The sequence below is a fragment of the Macrobrachium rosenbergii genome, chromosome 19 (assembly GCF_040412425.1).
Source record: "Macrobrachium rosenbergii isolate ZJJX-2024 chromosome 19, ASM4041242v1, whole genome shotgun sequence".
In the NCBI taxonomy this organism is placed as follows: domain Eukaryota; kingdom Metazoa; phylum Arthropoda; class Malacostraca; order Decapoda; family Palaemonidae; genus Macrobrachium; species Macrobrachium rosenbergii.
This window is the reverse complement of record NC_089759.1, coordinates 8,271,657-8,298,364: the sequence shown is the minus strand read 5'-3', so window position 1 is coordinate 8,298,364 and position 26,708 is coordinate 8,271,657. Positions and strand designations below refer to the sequence as shown.

Genomic DNA, 26,708 nt, shown 5'->3' with positions numbered 1-26,708 from the left:
AAAAGAAAGAAAGAAAGATAATCTGAAGGCTTCTGCATCTTACATTGTATGATTTTGTCTTCAACAGTTACTGAAACGACCGATCTTGAGCTACCTGCAGTTTCAGCTTTATTTTATTATTTTTTTTTTCTCAAATTTGCATGGATATTGAAACATATCCGAGAAGAGTGAGAGATGGGATTTTGGTATCACGCAGTGATATGTATTATTTAATGAAATATTACGAAATTTCGGCGGCAGAAAATCTAGGCGGTGGAAAAGATTATCCAACCCGAGGTATGTGAGGAGAATATACTTTATAGATTAAAATGTAACGCTTTAATATGGAACAAGAAAAAACACATTATTATTTATTGGGCTGTCATGTCTGCCATACAACTTAACTTCTCCAGCCAACTTGACAAATAATCATGGTTCCCCAGGACTGCAGTCAAATTAGGCTAAGCCCAGATATTTTCTTTAAATTGAGTTATCACGCAGTTTCTTTCCTCTTTCCCGTATTTTAGAAAGACGTCCCAGGCCTCGTTAAATCGCTATATTAAAAAGGTAAATGTGACACTACCTGCAACTCCATCAAAACGAAGGTTGACCCCGAACAGTGACAAATTGTAAACAAACAGACCGGCCGTTCAAGTGCTCTCCGAGCTAACGATGTTTGCGGTGTGCTCCATCACGCCAGCTTATTGCGTTGCGAATTGTTACTGTAAATCAGCTAGGAGCTTTTCCCAATACCGTAAGTAAGTAAGTGGGTGGATGAAAAGGATAATGAAGTGTTTCGTGACACAAGTTTAAAAGCGTTTAATTCGCGTAGATATAATGAAATTCCCTTCCTTCGACTCCAGTATTGAATCAGTGTTTTTCCCCGTGGATATAATGAAATTCCCTTCCTTCGACTCCAGTATTGAATCAGTGGTTTCTCCCGTAGATATCATGAAATTCCCTTTCTTCGACTCCAGTATTGAATCAGTGTTTTTGCCGGTAGATATCATGAAATTCCCTTCCTTCGGCTCCAGTAGTGAATCAGTGTTTTTTCCCGTAGTTATCATGAAATTCCCTTCCTTCGGCTCCAGTAGTGAATCAGTGTTTTTTTCCGGTAGACATCATGAAATTCCCTTTCTTCGACTCCAGTATTGAATCAGTGTTTTTGCCCGTAGATATCATGAAATTCCCTTCCTTCGACTCCAGTAGTGAATCAGTGTTTTTTCCCGTAGTTATCATGAAATTCCCTTCCTTCGGCTCCAGTAGTGAATCAGTGTTTTTTTCCGGTAGATATCATGAAATTCCCTTTCTTCGACTCCAGTATTGAATCAGTGTTTTCGCCCGTAGATATCATGAAATTCCCTTCCTTCGACTCCAGTAGTGAATCAGTGTTTTTTCCCGTAGTTATCATGAAATTCCCTTCCTTCGGCTCCAGTAGTGAATCAGTGTTTTTTTCCGGTAGATATCATGAAATTCCCTTCCTTCGACTCCAGTAGTGAATCAGTGTTTTTTTCCGGTAGATATCATGAAATTCCCTTCCTTCGGCTCCAGTATTGAAGCAGTGTTTTTTCCCGTAGATATCATGAAATTTCCTTCCTTCGGCTCCAGTAGTGAATCAGTGTTTTTTCCCAGTATTGAATCAGTATTTTTTCCATATCATGAAATTCCTTCCTTCGGCTCCAGTAGTGAATCAGTGTTTTTTCCCGAAAATATAATGTAATTCTCTTTCTTCGCCTCCAATATTGAATCAGTGTTTTTTCCCGTAGATATCATGAAATTCCCTTTCTTCGACTCCAGTATTGAATCAGTGTTTTTTCCCGTAGATATCATGAAATTCCCTTTCTTCGACTCCAGTATTGAATCAGTGTTTTTTCCCATAGATATCATGAAATTCCCTTCCTTCGACTCCAGGATTAAATCAGTGTTTTTTCCCGTAGATATCATGAAATTCCCTTCCTTCGACTACAGTATTGAATCAGTGTTTTTTCCCTAGATATAATGAGATTCCCTTCCTTCGACTCCAGTATTGAATCAGTGTTTTTTTCCCGTAGATATAATGAAATTCCGGTCCTTTGTTTCCAGCATTGAATCAGTGTTTTTTCCCCTTAGATATCATGAAATTCCCTTCCTTCGACTCCAGGATTGAATCAGTGTTTTTTCCCTAGATATAGTGAGATTCCCTTCCTACGACTCCAGTATTGAATCAGTGTTTTTTCCCGTAGATATCATGAAATTCCCTTCCTTCGACTCCAGTATTGAATCAGTGTTTTTCCCCTTAGATATCATGATATTCCCTTCCTTCGACTCCAGTATTGAATCAGTGTTTTTTCCCTAGATATAATGAGATTTCATTCCTTCGTCTGCAGTATTGAATCAGTGTTTTTTCCCGTAGATATCATGAAATTCCCTTCCTTCGACTCCAGTATTGAAGCATTGTTTTTTTCCTTAGATATCATGACATTCCCTTCCTTCAATTCCAGTACTGAATCAGTGTTTTTTCTCGTAGATATCATGAAATTCCCTTCCTTTGACTCCAGTATTGAATCAGTGTTTTTTCCCATAGATATAATGAGATTCCCTTCCTTTGTCTCCAGTATTGAATCAGTGTTTTTTCCCGTAGATATAATGAAATTCCCTTCCTTTGTCCCCAGTAGTGAATCAGTGTTTTTCCCGTAGATATCATGAAATTCCCTTCCTTCGACTCCAGTATTGAATCAGTGTTTTTTCCCATAGATATAATGAGATTCCCTTCCTTCGACTCCAGTATTGAATCAGTTTTTTTTCCCATAGATATAATGAAATTCCCTTCCTTCAATTCCAGTACAGAATCAGTGTTTTTTTTCCGTAGATATAATGAAATTCCCTTCCTTCGACTCCAGTATTTAATCATTGTTTTTCCCGTAGATATAAAGAAATTCCCTTCCTTCGACTCCAGTATTGCGTCGGCGTTTTTTCCCGTAGGTATAATGAAATTCCAATCCTTCGACCCCAGCATCTTTTGTTTCTTTATCCTCTTTACATCGTTCGCTTTTCTCATCTTCCTAAAGGGATTAATGCACCAAAGGGTAACAGATATTGTAGGTCAGGTGACACCATCAAAGCAAATATTTATTACGGATGTTAATGACAGCAAAACCACTACATGTGAATGAAAAAATTCTTCCCAGGTACCTTACTGAATGTAGTGTAACTACATATTAATTCAGAAAAGGCTCGGGAACGATCCTTTGCTTATATGCATCTTATTTGGGTTATGTTTCTTGCGTAAATACTCGCACATTTATGTCGTGTGTGTGTGTGTGTGTGTGTGTAACATCACATACTTATTACTGATTGTATATATATATATATATATATATATATATATATATATATATATATATATATATATATATATATATATATATATATATATTAAATAGTAAAATCGTCCAATTTTCCTTTGTAGTATAATTTTCAATCAATTTATACCTTGAAAAATATCAGAAATGAATTATGAAGAAAAAAATTTTATGCATGAAAACGGCCCAAACGAACCAGATCTTCCAAATGAGCGTGGGCGCTTCTCTCTGAGGCACCTCTCTAATATCTCGTCCTTTTATTCCTTTTACTGTACCTCCTTTCTTATTCTCTTTCTTCCATCTTACTTTCCACCCTCTCCTAACAAGTGATTCAGAACGCAACTGCGAGGCTTTCCTCCTGTTACACCTCTCAAACTTTTTACTGTCAATTTCCTTTTCAGTGCTGAATGACCTCATAGGTCCCAGTGCTTGGCCTTTGGCAAAAATTCTATATCCAGTTCAATTCTCTGATGTCTGCCTAAACCCACGTACAAATTCCCCCATAAATCTCCTCTCAAAATTCGAAGGCTTCTAGAACCAGCTGTCGCATGCTCATCTCGATCGCCAGCTGTTCTCGGAGATGCGTTTATATAAGAGTTATGGGAGTCATCGCGTCAGAGAATATTGCAGACGCTGTTTAGATGGAACCTGAAGTGTTCGTCCAGAAAAAGGACCGAGACGAACTGCATGAATTATTGAGGGTTAGAGGAACTGCAGTTTCCTTTCTTCTCCCGAAATAGGGCTGCGATTCGGGTGGTGGACTGATTCTTGTTTTTGAGTTGAAGCAGCACATTTTAGGGAAATGCATTAATTATGCACCCAGTGATAATGAAGTTAAGTCTTCTGAAAAGAAAATTATTGTGCCGGCTTTGTTTGTCCGTCCGCACTTTTTCTGTCAGTCTTCAGATCTTAAAAACTACTGAGGCTAGAGGGCTGAAAATTAGTATGTTGATCATCCACCCTCCAATCATCAAACATAACAAATTGCAGCCCGCTAGCCTCAGTAGTTTTTATTTTATTTAAGGTTAAAGTTGACCATAATTGTGCGTCTGGCAACGCTATAGGACAGGCCACCATCGGGCCGTGGTTAAAGTTTCATTTGCTGTGGCTCATACAGCATTATGCCGAGACCACCGAAAGATAGATCTATTTTCGGTGGCCTTGATCTCACGATTTACAGAAAACTCGATTGCGCCGTAGAAATTACTGCGCATTTTTTAGTTGTTTTTGAAAGCGATGAATGATGAATTTTGCTTGATAAGACAAAAGGGGGCTGTTATTTATGGCTGACAGACAACGCAAAATAAGTATATTAAAGGAAAAACGTTCAAGTAGTGTCGGTGAATTTAAAGTTCTGTACGCTTTTGGTGAATTTCTGCAAACTTCAGATTCACGTAAGGGAGAAATGCTGAATGAGTGTGTAATGTGGCCTTCCAATTTTACGTCTTGGATCGAGCTATCAGTTAAAAAAACCTCGTGATTATAAACTGATTTACGACTGGGACATCAAATGGTAAAGCATTAGCAAGTCCCAAAGTTGGCATTAAAAAAAAACTCAGCTTGGGAATTTTCAAGCTTTAGCACCAGAGGCCTGGGAGTTAAACTTCAGGACGTTTTCTAACCTTCTGAAAGACTAGTGCTTCTTGGAATCTAGTGGTTACAAAGCCTTGCATCTGGTACATTACTCAACCTTAAAATGTTTGTTAACTGCCATATTTTGTGAATTGTGTGACTTGGTTTCGTGAACATCAGATGTCAGAAGTCATGGGATGTTGCTTTACTTTCATCCACTGCTTTCATCTTTTCTTGCATGCAAGATTAATGAGAGAAAGAGAGAGAAGCTTTTCGATTTAGGAGGTAAATTAGAAAAAAGCATTAAAAGAGAGAGGGAGGAAGGGACACATAGAAAAGCTTTTTTCAAACACAGAAAGTGAACTGAGAGAGAGAGAGAGAGAGAGAGAGAGAGAGAGAGAGAGAGAGAGAGAGAGAGAGAGAGAGAGAGAGAGAGAAGGTTGTCGATTGAGGAGGTAAATTGGAAAAAAGCATTAAAAGAGAGAGGGAGGGAGGGAGGGACACATAGAAAAGCTTTTTTCAAACACAGAAAGTGAACAGAGAGAGAGAGAGAAAGTAAAGGTGTACGAATTTCAATTGTCTTATAAAAATGATTTAGTAATTTAGGTGAGTGCTACAAAATGAACGAAGATAGTATGGTTATGGTGGTGATGGAGATGATAATCATAACTACTTTTATACTCGTATTTTTTCCTTCATCTTTTCGTGAAAATATTCAACAAGGATTTTTTTTTTCATTCGTTTAACATACGGACAGTATTCAGAAAAAACATGTCAGTAGCGTAACGCCGCTGCCTGCTCGCAGGATTCAAATTCAGAATCCTGTCAACGGTTGTGGGATTCGAAGAGCCTCAGAAATAGATTAGAGGGCTTTAAAACATATCAAAAAATTTAAACACTTGCACCGGGCTTTCCGCTCTCTCTCTCTCTCTCTCTCTCTCTCTCTCTCTCTCTCTCTCTCTCTCTCTCTCTCTCTCTCTCTCTCTTCTAATTCGTTGGGCGTTTGAATTGATATTGGGCATAGAAATAATAGTTCCATTTCCTGTTACTGAAAGTTGAATAAACATTATATTTTTACTTCCGAAAATATTTCTGGAAACGCTGTCGAATTCGAGACCGGAAATTTTAATACTTTGATGGATAGTTTTGTTTGCAAACTTTAAATTGTTTACTTTTATTTTATCGCAATCAATGATCAGTGCAAAGCTTGTAGTGGCTTTTGAGTTTGTATGTTTATTTATACATATTGCATGTAAAAATCCTGATAGCCTATACATGTTGTTGGAAAAAAATGAAGTATGACTGATAGAATATTTTAGAAACAACTTCTGTAAAAATTGTAACCTTGTAATGATAGTTTCAAAAACAGATCTTGGTTCCAACTAGTGGTCTGGTATCTCGCCCCACCCCCCTTTTCTCTCTCTCTCTCTCTCTCTCTCTCTCTCTCTCTCTCTCTCTCTCTCTCTCTCGGCATGGCACGTCGCCTTTGCCATTAACTCCAAATACTAGCGAACATAAATGTTTGGAGTTTTATGGTTCGTACAGCGTAGCCTTTTGGATTTAGCGGCGTTATTTTACGAGCTCGTAAATCTAGGACGTGTCGTAAATGCGTTTTCATACTCGCCCTTATTAATTCTTACTGATGTGTGACTTCGGGAGTCTGGATTTGGTTTCTCGTCGATGTTATTTCAATGACCAAACTGTGTCTTTCATTCTGGGGAATTTGATAATATCGCCACTTCGAGTAGTAGAATCTAATTAGCAAAGTTTGTGAATTGTATTTTGTTCCTCGAGTATGTATTTGTATTGCATTCTGTACGGTTCAACGGTGGGCTTCCGACATCGCGAAAGAGATACTTTCGAAATATTTGAAGGTACTAAGATCATTTCATTTCTGACTGACTACTAAGGGATTCAGAGCCAATGAAACACGGTCTTTCGGCAATACCTTTTTATCAAAGCATCGGATAAAGGTGAAAGTTGGCCAGTTAATATTTTATAACTTTACCTAATTTTTGCAAGTATTATTTAGTACCAAATTCAATAGTTCTGGTACTTATCAGAGTTAAAGTGTGTTTCCTATGCCAAAGCCATCAAAATCGCAGGCAAGGGTTTTGAACACAATAATGACGTTAACCTATGACGTCATGAGGCTCCACCCACAGTGAAGAGAGTTTACATATGGGGAAAACGTCTCTCCACTGTGGCTCTGCCCACTTGCTGATGACATATTCACGAATTAATATTAGCACCCATCCTAGGCTTCAGCGATATCAATGATGGCGAGCATTCTCAATAATTTTATTATTATTATTATTATTATTATTATTATTATTATTATTATTATTATTATTTTGTGGAGGTTTCATCGCAACTTCCACAGTAGTTGTTGGGACTAAGTTTTTAGCTTGGAATTCTTCCATTTTCTTGATATTCTTATTGTTTCTACCTTACAAATAATTCATTGTAGGTAATTTATCCATTTAATGAACCAGTCTATAGTTCATTTGTTAGATCTACATCTATTCAGGGTGGGAATACGAAAAGACAGTCGGTGTTGTTTATTCTCAGGTTTCGACACTATAGTCTTCTGTTTGCAGCAAGTCAGAAGGGGTCACTAGAAGTAGAATTCAGATGAAAATCAATGATACCTCATTTCCCTCAATTGTTAAAGGTGTAAAGGTCAACGCCATTGCTTTATTTCAGTTAATGTAACCCATTGCTATTTTTCTTTGTTTTTTTTTTCTTCTATTTATATCATACAGCACCCTAAATAGCACTCCTATACTCGCTGCAAATAAAAGGTAATGGTAGGATTCATGATTTTGAGGGCAAGCCATTATTTACCTACTTGATATCAGTTAAATGCAACACGGTTTATATTGATATGCATGGAAAGGAAAATATATTGGAATCAGTTTGAATGAGGAACATATTGTTATAATCATTCTTTTAATATGTTTTAGTTATGCAAATAAAACGTCTAACACTATGCATAATTTATTTACAAAATGTCTTCATCGTCGCTCTCGAGGAAGTCATCATTCCCGTCCTCATCGTCGCTAGCGATGTCAATGATGACTGGTTCCCGAATCCATGCTCTCATGGATATTGTCTAACAGCTCTTGCCCACACATATGGGGTGGCCAAGTAACTATTACCCACTATAGAAATAATTACCTGTTCACGCTATAGTAAATCTTGCCACGGGTCTTCTCGCTTGTATACAAAGTGGCAAGCTGTAGCACAAATGCAGTCTTGCAACCACGGGGACATCCTGCTGGCCATTATCGAATTTGTTGAAGCCTAGACTGTAAGCATATCCATTCACCGCCTACCTGGTGGATGGGCGGAGCCTCATGACGTCTTATTAAGTTGACGTAACGAATTGTTTAGGATCCTTGTCTGTGATTTTCTCGGTTCCGGCATCGGCGACTTCATTTCACTCTATAAATATCGAAACTATCGAACTTACATACTAAATAATAATACTTACAAAAATTCGGTAGGGTTATAAATATACACTAGCCAACTTTCACCTTTATCCGATGCTTTGATAAAAAGTTCTTGCCGAAAAACCGTGTTTCATCGGCTCAGAATCCCTTAGTAGATGCAGAATGTGTTATATTGTGTCACAAGAATTGCAGTTTTAGTTTTCTGTCCGCCCTCAGATCTTAAAAACTACTGAGGCTTGAGGGTCTGCAAATTGTTATGTTGATCATCCACCCTCCAATCATCAAACATAGCAAATTGCAGCCCTCTAGCCTCGGTAGTTATTATTTTATTTAAGGTTAAAGTTAGCCATGATCCGTGCGTCTGGCACCGCTATAGGTGCCAACGTCACAGGCCACCGCCAGGCTGTGGGTGAAAGTTTCATGGGCCGCGGCTGAGAGTTTCATGGGCCGTGGCTGAGAGTTTCATACAGCATTATACGCTGTACAGAAAACTCGATTGCGCCAAAGAAACTTGTCGCATATTTGACTTGTTTTTTTAAAAGTTGTTAGTATCAACTTTATTTAACAGAGGAGTTGATAACTTTACAGACGTCAAGTTGACTAGATTTTTATAGTTTTGTTTCATCGATTAAGGTAATAAACACCTCATTCAGTTTCATGTCTTTAGTTATGAAATGTTGGTGATTTAAACAGGTATGTAAATGGAAAGCTCCTGTCATATATATAAGTAAACTAGATTGGTTTTTCCTGGCTTGAATGTCACGGCCTGAAGAAAATTAACAAGAGGTTTAAGTTGCGTTCTCCCAGCCTCAACCATTAAGACATTTTTTATTCATTTATTTTTTGTAAATTAGAATATCACCAGCAGACAATCGATACATCTAAATCAGTATTTCTCAAACTGGGTGCCGTGGCGCCCTGGGGTGCCACAGACAGTGCCTAGGGGTGCCGCAAGATTATCATGAATTTTAACTTGGCTAGATCATTTCAAAGAACATTTGTAAAAAAAAAAAGTTTGCAGAAGTCTTCATATAATTATTATCAGTGTGTCTACTCTAATATATTAACACACGCACACACACACATCTTAAAGGTGATTATCATGTTTTTTTTGCGCTTAAGTTTATCTAATTCTGGTGATGTGCTCTGTGTTTGTACAATATATTTCCGCATGTACGGTGTGCTGATTTTGGTTTGAGTATGGATAATAATTTTATTAATTAAATAAAAAGTTAATTCATGCGGTATGGTGGGATGGTGAAGAAGGGGTGCCACGGTAATTATCACATTAGTTAGGGTGCCATCACTAAAAAATTATTGAGAACCACTGATCTAAATGTTCCATTTTCTCCATAGTCAAAACTTAAAAACTGAAAATCCAGATAGGACAGGGGAAAACTTGAATAAAAACAACACAAATTATCCTCATACATTACTTTTTCTTTTATTTTATTAATAGCTGACATCTTGAAATGCAAACTTGCATATTCTTACGTTTTATGGGATGACGGTGGTGGAAATTTAAGAGTTTTCCATGTTAAAATGACGGAATTTAATAGACATTTCGTCAAAGTTCGAGTCAAAATGGGAAATCGTTTGATACTCTTTTTTTGGTAGCAAAGTATACTCTCGTATGTACTTAGGCAATAGCATATGGTGTGTGCATACTTGTCAGTGTATAGATAATACTCATGAGTATGTTAGTATAAAAATTGGATTACGGATAAACAGAAATATCAAACTGAATAACCAAGAAATTGTTAACAACTTAGTTCTTACGAAGGTGCTGGTTGGAGCTTGAAAAGACAACAAAAATAAAAGAAAAATGAATATGTCGGTGAGGTAAAAAAAACACATTTTTTCTCTTTATTTCAAGAATATATATTTTTCTGAACAACAGATCGTGTAGACGTGGTTTTTTTGGGGGGGATGCCTTTTCGGATCAAAGGCAGAAAATCCTTTTAGTCAGGAGCCCGAAGCCGTTCCTTGTTCACAGAATTCAAATTTAGAATTTGTCAATGGTTCTGGGATCGACGTGACGCCGAAACTGAGCGAAAGGATTTAAAAAAATTTTTCAGAAAGGGTTTAAGTCGCTTAAATCTGGCGTACGGTCTATCATACTCTCTCTCTCTCTCTCTCTCTCTCTCTCTCTCTCTCTCTCTCTCTCTCTCTCTCTCTCTTTACCCGAGGAATCCATTTTACATGTGTGTGTTACTGAAATCGCCCAGTTTTTAATAAACAAAAAAAGTGGGAAGTCATTACCAAAAAATTTCAATGTACAAGCCACTTTCTATCATTGGTAGACGCTTCAACTCAGTTTTGCAACATTTGGATAAGTTAGGCTGGAAGTTCCAAACCATTCATGTTTATATATTATCAGTAAGTTTAAAAATATTCATCAGAAAACGTGAGGAAATGTAAAGACTATGTAGCCTATACAAGTTAATTACACATTAATTTTTAAGAAATATCATGTATTGAATATAGATGCAATCTTCAAGGTTTATAAGGAAACGTTAAGGAATATTTCAAGAAACTAAACTTCTACTATGTCAAATCCGCATGCAGAATGTGTTCCTAAAAGTAACCTGAGCCATCAGAAGCCGTAACCTTGGCCCCTGGCATTAGCGGATAAACCCAAACACGCGCGAATAACCGAGTTTGCAAATTCTACGCATTGATATCTCAGTTGTGGACTTGACTGCATTATTTCACGATCTCCTAAAGCTTTAACCACCGTAAGCGGGGTTTCATATCCTCCTGAATTAACTCCATTTTTGTCGCCATCATTTCGTGAAGGACTGACATTCGCTTCAAGTAAGTTTTTTCGTGTTGTGAAATGATTCGGGAGAAATTTTAGTTATATCTCGAAATATTACGCCAATTCATTGTCGGCTTTAGCTATTTCTTGAAATCGCTCTCAGGCAGTAAAGCGTACATTCGTTTGTATATATACAATTGAGTGTACAATTCAGCAGTGGATATACGTATGTGTTCGCAGGTCAGAAGAAAGATAAAAAAATATAGATATTACAGAAGCAGATAAATGATGAACGCGATGACGGTTGTCGTCATTCATTGTTCTTATTATTTGTAAATTTCCGCAAGAGATGGTTTTTTTTTTTTTTTATTTTACGTTGAGTGTATTTTCATCCCAGTGGGAGAAAATCCCTTCAGTCAGCAGAGCGATGCTGTTCCTTGTTCAGGAAATTCAAATTTAGCGTCTATCAATAGTTCAGGAATAGACGCCCCCCCGGAATAGAGCTTTAATAAATGGGAAAAAGTGCAGTCCCTGAAACCCAGATTTCCGTATTTCCAACTGCCGAGCATCTCTCTCTCTCTCTCTCTCTCTCTCTCTCTCTCTCTCTCTCTCTCACTGGATCCTTTGCGCTTTTAGTTTGAAACGGAAACTTCATACTATGAAATACGGGGAATTTCATGATCACAAGATATCAAATACGAAGTTGACTTTTTTTCGTTATGATATTTTCGAACCTTCAGATGTGTCTGAAAAACTTGCATAAATGAAAAAAGAGTGATCTGAATCTTGGGTACGTATATCTTCTATGGTTTACAAAAGATTCTTTTTTCTTGAAAAACATAAAAACATTAGTTAAAGAATATGAATGCTTATGATCGATTTTTCTTTACTCTTGCCTTTGAAATATTTCTTTTACTGACATGAATGATTTAAATGAGGAAGAAAATGGTGTATCCGTTCAGTTCATTTTTAAAGCTCAAAATACGGCTCAGTAAAAAGCTTTTCATATTTCGGAGCACATCTGTAACCTGTCATATTCATTGACCACCATCTGCTCCAGTCATTATATAAATTGGCTCTGTAGGAATCGCACTGACTAATTTTCTTTCTCCTCACCTTCATGTCTCTTCCAATTCCGTAATTTCTGAATTTTCTTCCTTTCGACCAGGAAATAAAAAAAAAAAAAAATCACCCATTATTTGTTCGCGTGACCCGTCACATTTAACAGACAGTACGGAATATAATTTATCAACGACAGCCGTAGAGATTATTTTGCTTTTCTTGTCTGGGATATGATTTGTGGGAAACTCGCGTTTTTCTGATATCTTGGTTCACGCAGAATAGAAAAAACAAATGACTACGCCGGAATATTTTAAACTATCACTCATTAGTTATATGGCATGAAAGCTCTCCACTTTTCGACATTGTTCAGCTGGCTGAATATTCCATATATAGTATTGATGGGCAGAATTTCAGGTAGTGTGTTTAGTTTTACAGAATACTGAAAAACTGCATGAAGTTGTCTTGTCATCACCGCATTTTCCGGAGATGTAACCGAGTACCGGGACCTTTCCCTGAAAGAAGCGGGACGCCATATCTTAAAAACTAACGACAGAATTTTCTTGAAAACAATCTTATTATGTTCCCCACACCCAAATTCTTTGAGAGGCAATATTTGAACCTTACCTAACCCAACCTAACCTAGGGGCATGGCAAAAAAAAAAAAAAAAAAAAACCGGGGCTCGTGCAATACTAGCATACATCTCAGGAATTTTCTTACCGGTTGCAAGACTATCCAGTCTTGCCAAAGCGTTCGGCTTCCATAATACTTATTTAGTGCAAGCTATTACGTTAAAGTATGTTCTGTTGTCCATAACTTCCACCTACTGGAACAACTCGGTACAAAAAGAAATTGAAGAGAATTGTCGCAATTTGTGACCGTTAATTTGCATTCTTAGAGGCAAAGAAACGAAAATCGGGGAAGAACTCGATAAGGTGAAATCCCATCTAGATTGACCAAACCCACTCTCTCTCTCTCTCTCTCTCTCTCTCTCTCTCATAGCTTCAGTGGTATATGCCACTAAAAAGGGAGGGTTATTTACAGGGTATTTTACACAATTGACGGTTACTTACTGGGTATTTTACACAATAGACGGTTACTTACAGGGTATTTTGCACAATCGACGGTTACTTACAGGGTATTTTACACAATCGACGGTTAATTACAGGGTATTTTACACAATCAGCGGTTACTTCAGGGTATTTTACACAATCGACGGTTACTTACAGGGTATTTTACACAATCGACTGTTATTTCAGGGTATTTTACACATTCCACAGTTACCTACAGGGTATTTTACACAATCGACAGTTACTTACAGGTTATTTTACACAATAGACGGATACTTACAAGGTATTTTACACAATCGACGTTGCTTCAGGGTATTTTACACAATCGATGGTTACTTACAGGGTATTTTACACAATCGACGGTTAGGATATTTTACACAATTGACGGTTACTTACAGGGTATTTTATACAATCGACGGTTACTTAAGGGTATTTTACACAATCGACGGTTACTTTAGGGTATTTTACACAATCGACGGTTACTCACAGGGTATTTTACACAATCGACGTCACTTACAGGGTATTTTACACAATTGACGGTTACTTACAGGGTATTTTACACAATCGACGGTTACTTCAGGGTATTTTACACAATAGACGGTTACTTACAGGGTATTTTACACAATCGACGTGCCGTTTTACTCCGCCCCGAATACTGTAAAGTTGATTTGCTTTCAGACGAAGACTACACAGAGTAAAAGTTATTCCAACAATACTGGCTATATCCTGAAGCGTTTTTCATTTTTATTCAGCCATTGAAATGTCAATACTTTCCACCAAGAGTAATAAAAGGACTATGGCATATTGGAACCCTTATATATGTATTTGTTATGGCAACCAGTTATTACTTCAGTACTGCAATGCCCTTTCAGCCATGACACTTCAAAAAGTATATTGCTATGTTATTTATACCATTGTTTAGCTTTTGTATGATTTACCTTATTACTGAAAAAAGATTTTATTCTTTGGGGATGTAAAATGACACTGCAAGAGTTTCTTGCTTACTTTAAATCATCAGTTAAAAAGTTTCTTATATTTATATATGAGCTTTAAGTCGTTATTAGTTACAACAGCCAAACTATTAACAAAATGGGTAAAACTTGATTTATATTTATTAAGTTTTTATAGCAAAGGATATTTTGATGGCAGGATTTGCATAAAAAGACCTATCAAGAAGCTTAGCCACTAGTACCAATCTTGACTTATTTCGGGTTTAACGAGAAGTCTTAAAATATTGGAATTTTCATAGGTGCAAACATGGTAAAATGTTACCCTCGATGAACAAGCAGGGAGAAATTTAAAATAGTATATCATGTAAGGTTCAATACACTTTCGAGCTCGAAGACTAAGGGTAGGTATTTATTACAGTCGTTGCTGTTTGATTGTATTTTTTTTTTTTTTTTTTTTTGCAGTATTTGCAGTTAAAGTTGTTAAGTGATAATTCTTTGTTTTCCTTTATTAGGTATATCATAGTTATTTATTTCGGTTCGGTTGACGGAGACGAAATAGACAGAGAAATTATTATTTTGTTTGCAAAACATGTATGTTAATGAAGGAAAAATGCTTTACAAAATTTTAATCTCCCCTTATCAATGTTATTCACTTGTAAGTTTTATTCCTTCCGACTCATTTCACTCATCTATAAATTTATTTATATGCTTGTTGGTTAATTAAATTATTTCCTTGCTAATTATAAAATTTTTATGTTGAAATACAGAACCTGTATTATTCAGATTGCAGGGTTTAACAAATTTGAATCTGTCATTTAATCGCCAGGTACATTGTTCCCGTGCGGGCTTAGTGCCGTCAGTGCACCTTACGCGGTGCACTGTAGGCATTATTACTAAAGGTTCTTTGCAGCGTCCTTTCGGCCCCTAGCTGCAACCCCTTTCATTCCTTTTACTGTACCTCCATTCATATGATCTTTCTTCCATCTCGCTAGCCACCCTCTCTTAACAAATATTTCATTGTGTAACTGCGATGTTCTCCTCCTGTTACACCTTTTAGGCCTACCTACTCTCAATTTCTATTCCAGTGCTGAGTGACCTCATCTAAACTCTATATTCAATTCAGTTCAATCCAGGTACATTGTATCTGGACACACAAGCAATTGTTCCTGTTTTTAGTTCACTTATTTCCTCTTCATTTGCACGGGTCACCCGAAGAATTAAGCGAATAGTGCCTCAAAGCGTGAAAATTTAATGCAGAAGTCTTCTTTTTCTAATATTTGCAACTTGTAATTTATTATAAACAGGTTAAAAATGCGCCGAACTTTCTTCGACGCAGTCGAGTTTTCTGTACATCGTATAATCAAGGCCGAAAGCAGGTCTATCTTTCGGTGGTATCGTTATAATGCTGTATGAGCCGCGGCCCATGAAACTTTAACCAAGGCCCGGTGATGGCCTGGCCTATATCGTTGCCAGAAGCACGATTATGGCAAACTTTAACCATAAGTAAAATAAAAACTACAAACGCTAGAGGGCTGCAATTTGGTATGTTTGATGATTGGAGGGTGGATGATCATCATACCAATTTGCAACCCTCTAACCTCGGTAGTTTTCAAGATCCGAGGGCGGACAGAAAAAGTGCGGACGGACAAACAAAGCTGGTACAATAGTTTTCTTTTCAGAAAACTAAAATGCCCAAAACATCTCAGGAATTTTATTGGTTGAAAATTTGTTTCTAGAAAAAAAATGTCCATTCAAGATTCGATTTAGGTTATGAGGTTTTCGAAATGGTAACAAAAGATATTCACTTTAAATCATCTGCTAAATATTTTTAACTTACGATCCACCATCATATTGAAGCTATAATGTTTGATGCTCTACAAATAAATGATAGGCCATATGAACTCTGACATTTACATTCTTGCATTGAACATATAAATTTATACAAATGGGGATATGAAAATTACTTGAATATTCTTTTCACAATATTCCAACTAACGCTCTTGTGCAGAGCCTTGACAGTTCGTTGCTTTCTTGAGGCAGTCATCACAACCCACTTCCAACGCTCCCTCAAAGTGATGGTTGATAAACACTGTGACAAATTGTCAACAAACAGACCGCCCGTTCAAGTGCCCTCAGTGTTAACGATGTTTGCTTTGTGCTCGATCGCATCAGGTGACTGTGTGCACGGATTGTTACAAGGAATCGTGTGGGGAAGGATCTGCCAATACCGTAAGGAAGTGAGCGAATGGGAATACATAACGACATTAACGGCTGGATAGAAGCGAAATTTTGCAGTACTTGAATAATATTTCCTGTATTTATATGAGTTTTAATTCCTATTCTCGTTTGATTTTATATCTAATGTTACACGAGTGTACACACACACATACACACACACACACCTCTTTTGATTTTATATCCAGTGTTACACGAGTGTATACACACACACAGATGCTGCTTGAGTCGATGGAGTGAGTATTTTTAAGGTTAGCTGAATTCGGGAAATAAAATAGAGAAGCGCTGAATGACTCAAGAATGGAGTGGTTTAGTATAAATTTGAGAATGCTTGTGAAAGTGACTGAATTGAAAGGATATGGAACGATAATATGAGTTGATGGAACTGAAAATGAGATACTTGAGTACGGTGGTACAAAGTGGGTGGGTAGTGTGTTAAGAGTTATGTCTCGAGTGGTGGGGAAGATTTTCAAAGAATAAGTTAATGTATTTTCTCTCTTTTCGTGAAAGGTAAAGATGAAAGAGATGTAAGAATTATATAAAGGCATGGCGTTAAATAGCTCACCTGGAAAATTGTATGGTATGAAAAAGTATAAACATTATAGAAGGGTTTACACAGAAATAATGGAGGTGACCAGACGAAGGAAAATATTGTGTAGCTACGGAGAATTTTAAAGGTGTAGAGGAATAATGCTAGAGATGATAAGTTGTTGAGAGCGAATAACTTTTTCGTAATGTAAAGTAATTGTTTTTGAGTATCTCGATCAGAATAAGACTGTGAACGTACTATTCCTGCGTGGATGGAGTGATACGTAGATAACTGAAGCTCCCCTAGTTAATTTTCATGGAAGAGTTGGTCACTATAGTGCAACCAAACGTTGTCCTTAATGCCGATATTTTTTAATAATGTTAATATCTTTTTGTGATGCAGTTGTGGGACGTTCTCTATAACTATGATGACTGAACTTTTCTACCTGCCCTAGGGTGAATGAGAATAAAATTCATCATTTCTAAGCCACCATCGAATTAGGACACAGCTGCCTGTGCACGATAGTACCTCTTAGAAGAATGCGTATAGTTTCCAAGCGTTGTTTTATTTACAGAAGTGTTTGCCGAACGGCGTCATCCAGTTGTTTGTTTTTCGTTTCTTTTTCCTGAGGGGGAATAATTCTGTGAGAAAAATGGGTACTGCGGGAAATGAAAAGTTGACAGGAACCAGAAGCCAAACGTGAATGGGAAAACCTGGGAAAGAGACGTGCAAAGAAAGAGGGAACAGTTAAGTAAATAAAATTGAAATAAAGATGATCAGAAAAGGAATAGAGAGAGACGAAGGCGTGAATTCAGTAATAACATGTTTCCAAAGGTAACTGAAGAAAGGTTTGGCAAGAGATTTATTGGGAAAGCAATCAAGTTAAGTGCTATGGAAAATGATTGGCATAGGAATTGGTGACATCCAGTCCTATATTGGTGTCAAAAGCAGTATTGAAAATCCATCCTGTTACACGAAGATAGGTTTCTGAAAGAGGAGTAGAGAGAACACGGCATTAATTTTTCCCAAAAATAAAACATCACAACTAGTTAGAAGAACATCGTTTCATATCATTTCAGAAAACAGAAACGCCATGAATAAGTAAAAGTAACTAATAGCCACCGGAAAAAAAGGATGTCACATACTGGGTAAAACAAGAGTTTATTTATATTTAAAGTATTTACATGAATAAAATTGCTATGCTTTCGACGATCTGCGTTTGTATTTCCCCATGAAAGAACGTGCTGTCAGGTGACATCTGTTTTTAAAAGGAAATTGATGGTTGCCGTATGTGTCAATAAGAGGAAACAAAGGAAAACTGCCCAAAACAAAAGAATCCAGAGCAGCGAGGGAGAAAAAAGTTTGTGGAAACTGAAAGGGAAAAATCCCTCTGCTGGAACACAAGGGTCAGAAATGACGTTTCTAGGAATACGTGACAATGAAACTATAAAATCGTAGAATGCCTTGTAATTTAATAACTGAAAAACTTAGAATTAACCTTTTTTCGCCAAAGATATTTTTTCCATTGAAGAAACGTTTTATACGCATATGATATATATATATATATATATATATATATATATATATATATATATATATATATATATATATATATATATATATATATATATACATATACACACACACATACATACTTACATGAAAGTGTTTCTGAGTGTATAATGACATAAAAACTTTGAAATAACATTTTGTCGCCAATATTTTTTCATTGAAGAAACATTTTATTATATATATATATATATATATATATATATATATATATATATATATATATATATATATATATATATATATATATATATATATATATATATTGACAGGGTGTTTCTTGAAATTAGAGCCCCTTCCCCTCTACAGCATCTACAGCATAAACTAAAATTGATATGGACAAAAACAAAAGTAATTCAGAACAGGTATTTATTTAAGTTTCTCTCAGAATATTTAATATCTTGTGTGGCCTCCATCTTTCTGTACCACAGCCTGCATTCTTGGGGGTATGATTTCAGCAAATCGCAAAAAAAGCTGAGACTCAGACTCCATTTCCCTGAGCACTTCGGTCACCTCCATTCGTAGGTTGTCGAAGCTTGGTATACCATCATAGTTCACTGTGCGCGCTTCAGCACGATTCTTTAAGATACTACCAATGTTTTCACGCACATTAAGGCCAGGGGAGCTACCTGGAAATTCACTTGACGAGAAGAAATCGATACCACTGTTTCGAAGCAGCTCCTGTGTCTGAAGAGCCTTGAAACATGGTGCCTTATCATGCAAAAATGTGACTTCTTCAACAGATAACACATTTTCAGGACCTTTGAGGAAAGGAAATACTCCACCAGTAAGCACAGTTTCTCTGAAGTATTCGCCATTCCATGACTGTCCTTTATCTTTGATGATCCACATTAACCGTTTGGCTGTGAAACAGAGAAAAATTCCCAAACATTCAGGAAATTTCACAACTTGGCAACAGCACATGTTATCACTGATATCATCCAACTTTGCAGCCCAAATGATGTCATTTTTATGATTTGGCTTCCTGACTGTGTAAATGAAGAATTCTTCTGATGCGGCAACATGGGGAAAGTCAACTTCTTCCCAATCTTTAAGAAATGAACCACAAAACCATGCACGGTCTTCTCTCTGTTGCTGAGTGATGTTGGGCTTGCTGATAACATGAAATGGCTTGATACTAGATTTTTTCAACTCACGATATACAGTACTATAACTTCTCTTCTTTCCCCTTTTTGTTTCTAGTTCAAGCACCAATTTACGTAAAGACTTTCTTGGTCTACCCACTGCCTCAGCTATGATGTCTTTTGACTCCTGAGAAAGGATTTCAGGCCTTCCAAGATTCTCACTCTTTTTGCGATGACAGTCATATGGATTTTTGTTCCAGTTTCTTTTAACAAAGGATTCATCTCTTTTAATGTATTTAGCTATCCAGGAATGTGAAATGAAGGATGTGCCAGCATCCCTGGCCTCTCTGAAGGTTATAGCCTGGATTCGGTCTATCCATCTGATTTCCTCTGAGTCGTTAGCCATGGCTGTAGCTGTATCTAACTTCATCACTCAGTCTGAAAATACAAGAAATGTAAAATGAAAAATAGCTTAATAGAAACTTAATTTAATGCACTTGGAGATAGACTATAGCAGAAAACTTCATAACTTTCCATTTGTTCTGTGGATGGGGGCCTATAATTTTGAAACACCCAGTATATATATATATATATATATATATATATATATATATATATATATATATATATATATATATATATATATATATATATGTGTGTGTGTGTGTGTGTGTGTGTGTGTGGGTGTGAGAACTGATTTATATAGAAATTTATGTTTGAGACGTAACAGAAAATCTGCTAGTTGTTTGCACGTCCTTGTGGTCAGAGAGTAACGAACAGATACTGCTGATTCATCGAACGCCATACGATCGTTGGGCTTTGGCATGGGCAATTCAAATGAGTGCCATACATCGAAGACCCACATTGGTTCCTTTCTGTTATAAGAGACCAATCAACTGAGGTCTATGACCTAAGCAAGTTCAGTTTGAAAAGTTAATGATCAGTAAGAGTTTAGCGGTCGACGGGTTAGGGCGCGTCTAAAAGAGTGATGGGCGCGTGTCACCTCAGAGTACCTTCTGACTATAATTGTAAAATTAAGTAGCGTAATATTAGCAACAGGGCCCTGTGTAACTATTAAGGAAAATACACACGTGTTAATTGTATCTTACGCGTTTCATTTGTACTGGTAGAACCTATATATGACCGAGAATCAGGTCATATATATATATATATATATATATATATATATATATATAAATATATATATATACATATATATACACACACGTGTTAATTGTTTCTTACGCGTTTCAATCGTACTGGTAGAACCTATATATGACTGAGAATCAGGTCTCATATATATATATATATATATATATATATATATATATATATATATATATATATATATATATATATATATATATATATATATATATATACTATATATGCTGTACATGAAAGTGTTTATGAGTGTTGGAAAACTGAAAGTCCTGGATAATGAATATGTTTTTTACCTATTCATGTCCGTAAAACTACCATAACCCCATCTGCGACCTAGTTTCTTTTATTTTTGTCGTATACTTGCATGATTATTGAAACTTATCAAAGAATAGAGAAAGACGGGGATTCATGACGTCACTCTATCAAAATCAAAAGAATTTTATATTCGAGAGTTCTGTTTTACTACAAAAAGACTCTTTACCATCCAGAAATTTTTGTGGAAGTAAAAGTTTAGTGCTACAAAAAGTTTGCCCACGACGGTTATTGAAGGGAATACATTTTTTAAAAGTTTTTTATGAAATTGTCTCCCCCTTGATGGTTGAGAGTGTCTACGATTTATCTCCTTTTTTGTGAGCTGAATTTTCTACGTTTTTGTCTACGCCTTTATGCTAAAATCGTAATATTTCAAGTGGAGCACAAACGAAGCCTCAGACCTGTATTCAGAAGGGATCATTATAATCGTCTTCCCTTCGTCGTGTCGTAGCAGATGAGTAAAAGTTGGCCTCGTGTCTGTATTTTTATAATTTACTTACATTTTCATCTGTTTATTTTTTGTTTGTTAACTTAATTTTTCTGTTTTAATAAGTGATCGCTTTCTGTATTTCCCGGTACCTTCTGTTACGTCTTTCTGATGAACAATATAGTCTTTGGAAGATTGAGTTTCAAGTCATTGACCCCTGTGGACAAGTTCAGTATGAAAAAGGTTCCTCTTCTGATTAATAATAATAATAATAATAATAATAATAATAATAATAATAATTTTTATTTTCCATTAATGAAGAAGCGCATCCTCAGTCTCTATAAAGGGGTTTGTTGAAGCAGTCGTTACACCGTAGCTCCAACACTCCATCAAAATGACGGCTAATGAGAGTCACCGCCAACACTGACGAAGTGTAAACAGAGAGATTGTCCCGGTCAAGCACCCTCGGTGTTAACGATGTTTGTTGTCGCTGAATCCCGACAGTTGATCGTGTGTGCGTATTGTTAGACAGTCTCAGATTGAAGGCTCTGTAAATACCATAGGTACACGATTGAATGGAACTGCACGACGAAAACTGAAACTCTCACAAACTGGATCTGAAACACGAAATATTCTCCGTGCAGTCTGCATTCGGTTGTGTCTTTGTAGATTCATTTTTTCTCTTGTTCTTCGCAATTTTCTGTTGTCTACCTCTTTCCCGACTTTTTATATAATGTCAGATGTGTGATCCAAATATTAACACACCAGAGTAGAAGGGTGATAAGTTCTGTGATACCATCAAAACAATTCAGTATTTTACAGTAACAGAAGTAATAAGATTGCATTAAGATAAGATAATAAAAAGCAGCTTTGGTAGAAGTAGTAGAAATGACTGGATACCGGACTCGATGATCTTGAAAGCTAGTTAACTTGAAACTGCAATCGAATATTCCGATTATTTTGTAGATTGTTGCTCCTGATTGCTACAGAAATTTAGACCTTCGGTGATACATCGATGGAATATGCATTAGTTAGATGAGGAATTACTTTTAGACCCGTATCCTAACAGTCTGGTTTTCTTTTCAGCTGAGCGTAGGGCCAACCTCGCTATAATTTGGATTTTTCACATCTGTGTAATCCTTTATTCAGATGTCCCAAGGACTGAAAGCGACACAAGAATTGAAATTGAAGGTAGGTGACATTTTGTAGAAATTTATTTAAAAATATTAGTACCAAGCTAATATACGTATCCCTTTTTTATGATTTTTACAATTTTTCTGACTTGACCATATAAGTAAGTCAATTTTACAGTCACGTCGGTCATGTAATCGATAGACCGTTTAGTGGGAATCATAAGCCTGACCCTAGTTTGTGACGTTCATTAATTATTCATGAACAGTTAAGTTCCTGCAATTAGAGGTAGGCCAGGGAAGAAAAAGAAAACAAGTTGTATATTGAAAACTCTAAACAGAAATACCGTAGATAAATGGAGTTCGTAACCAGATTATGCGCAGTTGTAACTTCTGGCCTTGGGAAGACGGGGAGAGAGCTTAGAACTTTCTGTAAGACAGGAGAGAACTTAGAAGTTTCTGGCTTTGGAAAGACAGGGAGAGAACTTAGAACTTTCTAGCATTGGGAAGTCAGGGAGAGAAATTAGAACTTTCTGGCTTTGGGAAGACAGGGAGAGAACTTAGAATTTTCTGTAAGACAGGCGAGAACTTAGAAGTTTCTGGCTTTGGGAAGACAGGAGAGAACTTAGAACTTTCTAGCTTTGGGAAGACAGGGAGAGAAATTAGAACTTTTTAGATTTGGGAAGACAGGGAGAGAACTTAGAACTTTCTGGCTTTGGGAAGACAGGAAAGAACTTAGAACTTTCTAGTTTTTGGTAGACAGGGAGAGAAGTTAGAATTTTCTAGCTTTGGGAAGACAGGGAGAGAACTTAGAACTTTCTGGCTTTGGGAAGACAGGAGAGAACTTAGAACTTTCTGACTTTGGGAGGACAGGGAGAAAACTTAGAACATCCTGGCTTTGGGAAGACAGGAGAGATATTAAAACTTTCTGGCTTTGGGAAGACAGGAGAGAACTCAGGATTTCTGGCTTTGGGAAGAAAGGAGAGAACTTAGAACTTTCTAGTTTTGGGAAGGCAGGGAGAGAACTTAGAACATTCTGGCTTTGGGAAGCCGGGCAGAGAACTTAGAACTTTCTGGCTTTTGGGAAGACAGGGAGAGAACTTAGAACTTTCTGGCTTCGGGGAGATAGGAGAGATCTTAGAACTTTCTGGCTCTGGGAAGACAGGAGAGAACTTAGAACTTTCTGGCCTTAGGAAAACAGGAGAGAACTTACAACTTTCTAGCTTTGGGAAGACAGGAGAGAACTTAGAACTTTCTAGTTTTGTGAAGACAGGGAGAGAATTTAGAACTTTCTCGCTTTGGGAAGTCAGGCAGAGAACTTAGAACTTTCTGGCTTTGGGAAGACAGGAGAGAACCTAGAACTTTCTGGCTTTGGGTAGACGGAGAGAGAACTTAGAACTTTTTGGCTTTGGGTAGACAGGGAGAGAACTCAGAACCTTCTGGCTTTGGGTAGACAGGGAGAGAACTTAGAACTTTCTGGCTTTGGGTAGACAGGGAGAGGACTCGGAACTTTCTGGCTTTGGGAAGGCAGGGAGAGAACTCAGAACTTTCTGGCTTTGGGAAGACAGGGAGAGAACTTAGAACTTTCTGACTTTGGGAAGACAGGAAGAGAACTCAGAACTTTCTGGCTTTGGGAAGACAGGGAGAGAACTCAGAACTTTTTGGCTTTGGGAAGACAAGGGCGAGAACTTAGAGTTTTCTGACTTTGTGAAGACAGGGAGAGAACTTAGAACTCCCTAGCTTTGGGAAAACAGGGAGAAAACTTTGAACTTTTTGGCTTTGGGAAGACAGTAGAGAACTCAGAACTTTCTGGCTATGGGAAGACAGGGAGAAAACTTAGAGTTTTCTGGCTTTTGGGAAGACAGGGAGAGAACTTAAAACTCTCTAGCTTTGGGAAGACAGGGAGAGAACTTAGAACCTTCTGGCTTTGGGAAGGCAGGGAGAGAATTTAGAACTTTCTGGCTTTGGGAAGACAGGGGAAGAACTTAGAACTTTCTGGCTTTGGGAAGACGAGAGAACGTAGAACTTTCTGGTTTTGGGAAGACAGGGAGAGAACTTAGAAGTTTCTGGCTTTGGGAGGACAGGGAGAGAACTTAAAACCGGATACTGCGAAGGTACAAAGAAACGCATTTGCTGGTTTTTGCTGTAGCTCTCTTTCGCAACAGTATTTTTTATGCAGGAGGACCAGGTCTCCTCCGGCTTCCGTTTTCGTTAAGTTATAAAACCTGCAACTTGTTGTATGTGCAGGTCTGTCGTGTTCGAAGTTCAACAACTATTTTTTTCTGTAGGTCTGTGTTAGTGAGCCAGTGTTATCCTTGATACCGAAATTCTTATTGCTGGACAATTGTGTTAGCAGGATTGGCCAGATAATCTACAAGATTTTGATAGCATTGTCTCTTAAATTATACATTTATAATGGTATCTTCAAATGTCAGTTAAGCTTGTGTGGAACAGCTGTGAAATTAAAATCATTTGATAAGTAATTGTGTGTATATGACAATATACACATGATTATGGCTTACTGAATGTCCTATAAAGGAGCAAAACCGGTTTCATGACATCTAACGCGTGATTGTGATTCAAGCTTTAAACCTAAGCTTGAATATCTTCAGCATATTAAAATTATTGTTTTTAAGCAGTAAATCTTTTATAAATAGAAACTCTAGGTCCGTATTTTCGAGTTTATTTTTTCGCTTGTATAATTTAAGTCAGGTGACGAAAATTTTGACGGACAGACGGCTGAACACAAAATGTACTCCGATTAAATTTTCCAAGTTATCAAAGTCTGTTATATCTGAATTGTATGGTTGATTTTACATATTAATCTATAGTGAATTCTCATGATAAATTCTGGTATGTTTTTCATAAATCGTCTGGTAAAATACTCCGTCACCACTGACCATGAATTCCTATCAAACTTTGGAGATAAAGCCGGTTGTTGCATCCTCATGTCTATTTGAGCTGTTCCAAGATTGAGATTCTATATATAAAAACAAATGGAATAAATGTGCATACAGAAACGGATGTTTTCGTGCTGCTGGCCACCAAAGAAAATGGACTCAGAGTTGCCAGTTTTTCAAACAGAGCGAAAATTTGCACAGAGGGCGAAATATTTTTTGTTCACTACGAAATATTTTTTGTTTGCTGTAATATTTCCCATGTTTGTTGGAATTTTTGTAACCTCCAGATACATTAAAATAAAAAAGCAACGGTGTTCATTTCAATTTTAAGCTGCAGAAATATATATAAAAAAAAAGTATCAGACAAAAATTATGCCAACTTTAGAGTTTTATATTAAAGGTTTTTGCAGACAAAAGGAAATAACGGGTAGTAGAAAAACTTATTTTCTGTCTTCATCGCATAAAAAGGAAGAATAGAGATCCGTACTTACATTATGTTATGCTTGAACTGTAATTCTATTTTGTTTCTACATTGGTTATATATACATCGAAACTATCTCAGGCGCTTCTGAAATACCATGTATATGTATATGTATATATATATATATATATATATATATATATATATATATATATATATATATATATATATATATATATATATATATATATATATCTCTGATTATATTACTTGAACATACGAGTTATACATACATACATACATATATATATATTATATCTGCATATATATATATATATATATATATATATATATATATATATATATATGTATATATATATATATATATATATATATATATATATATATATATATATATATATTTAGTAAGCTACAAACGTCCTTTAATATCCAATTCGCTCTACCCCGGAAATAATATATTTTCATATATGTTACCGAAGGGGAATTTTTTAGTTGATAATAAGTTCGTCGTCCCGTGGGCTCGAACCAGCGAAGGACAAGAACTCAGGACTACAGTGGACGCATTAACCCACACGGCCAGCAAGTGAGGTATAAGTGGATATGGGCTCTCATGTACAAATCCCCGTCGAACTCAGGTGTTTGTATTTGGAGACGATATCCACCCACCTCTGCCATGTTGACCGTGTAGTGCGTTTGTTGCACGCAGCCATATTATGACATTTTATCA

At 36.7% G+C, this 26,708-nt stretch overlaps 1 long non-coding RNA gene across 1 annotated transcript in view; it reads left to right on the top strand.

The window, feature by feature from the left end:
- Window positions 1-22,701, top strand: part of LOC136848431 (uncharacterized) — a 60,425-nt gene extending 37,724 nt beyond the window's left edge. The window contains exon 3 of the long non-coding RNA XR_010856019.1: window positions 22,596-22,701. This is a non-coding gene — a long non-coding RNA (uncharacterized lncRNA). The remainder of the gene's footprint in view (window positions 1-22,595) is intronic.
- The last annotated feature ends 4,007 nt before the right edge of the window (window positions 22,702-26,708 follow it).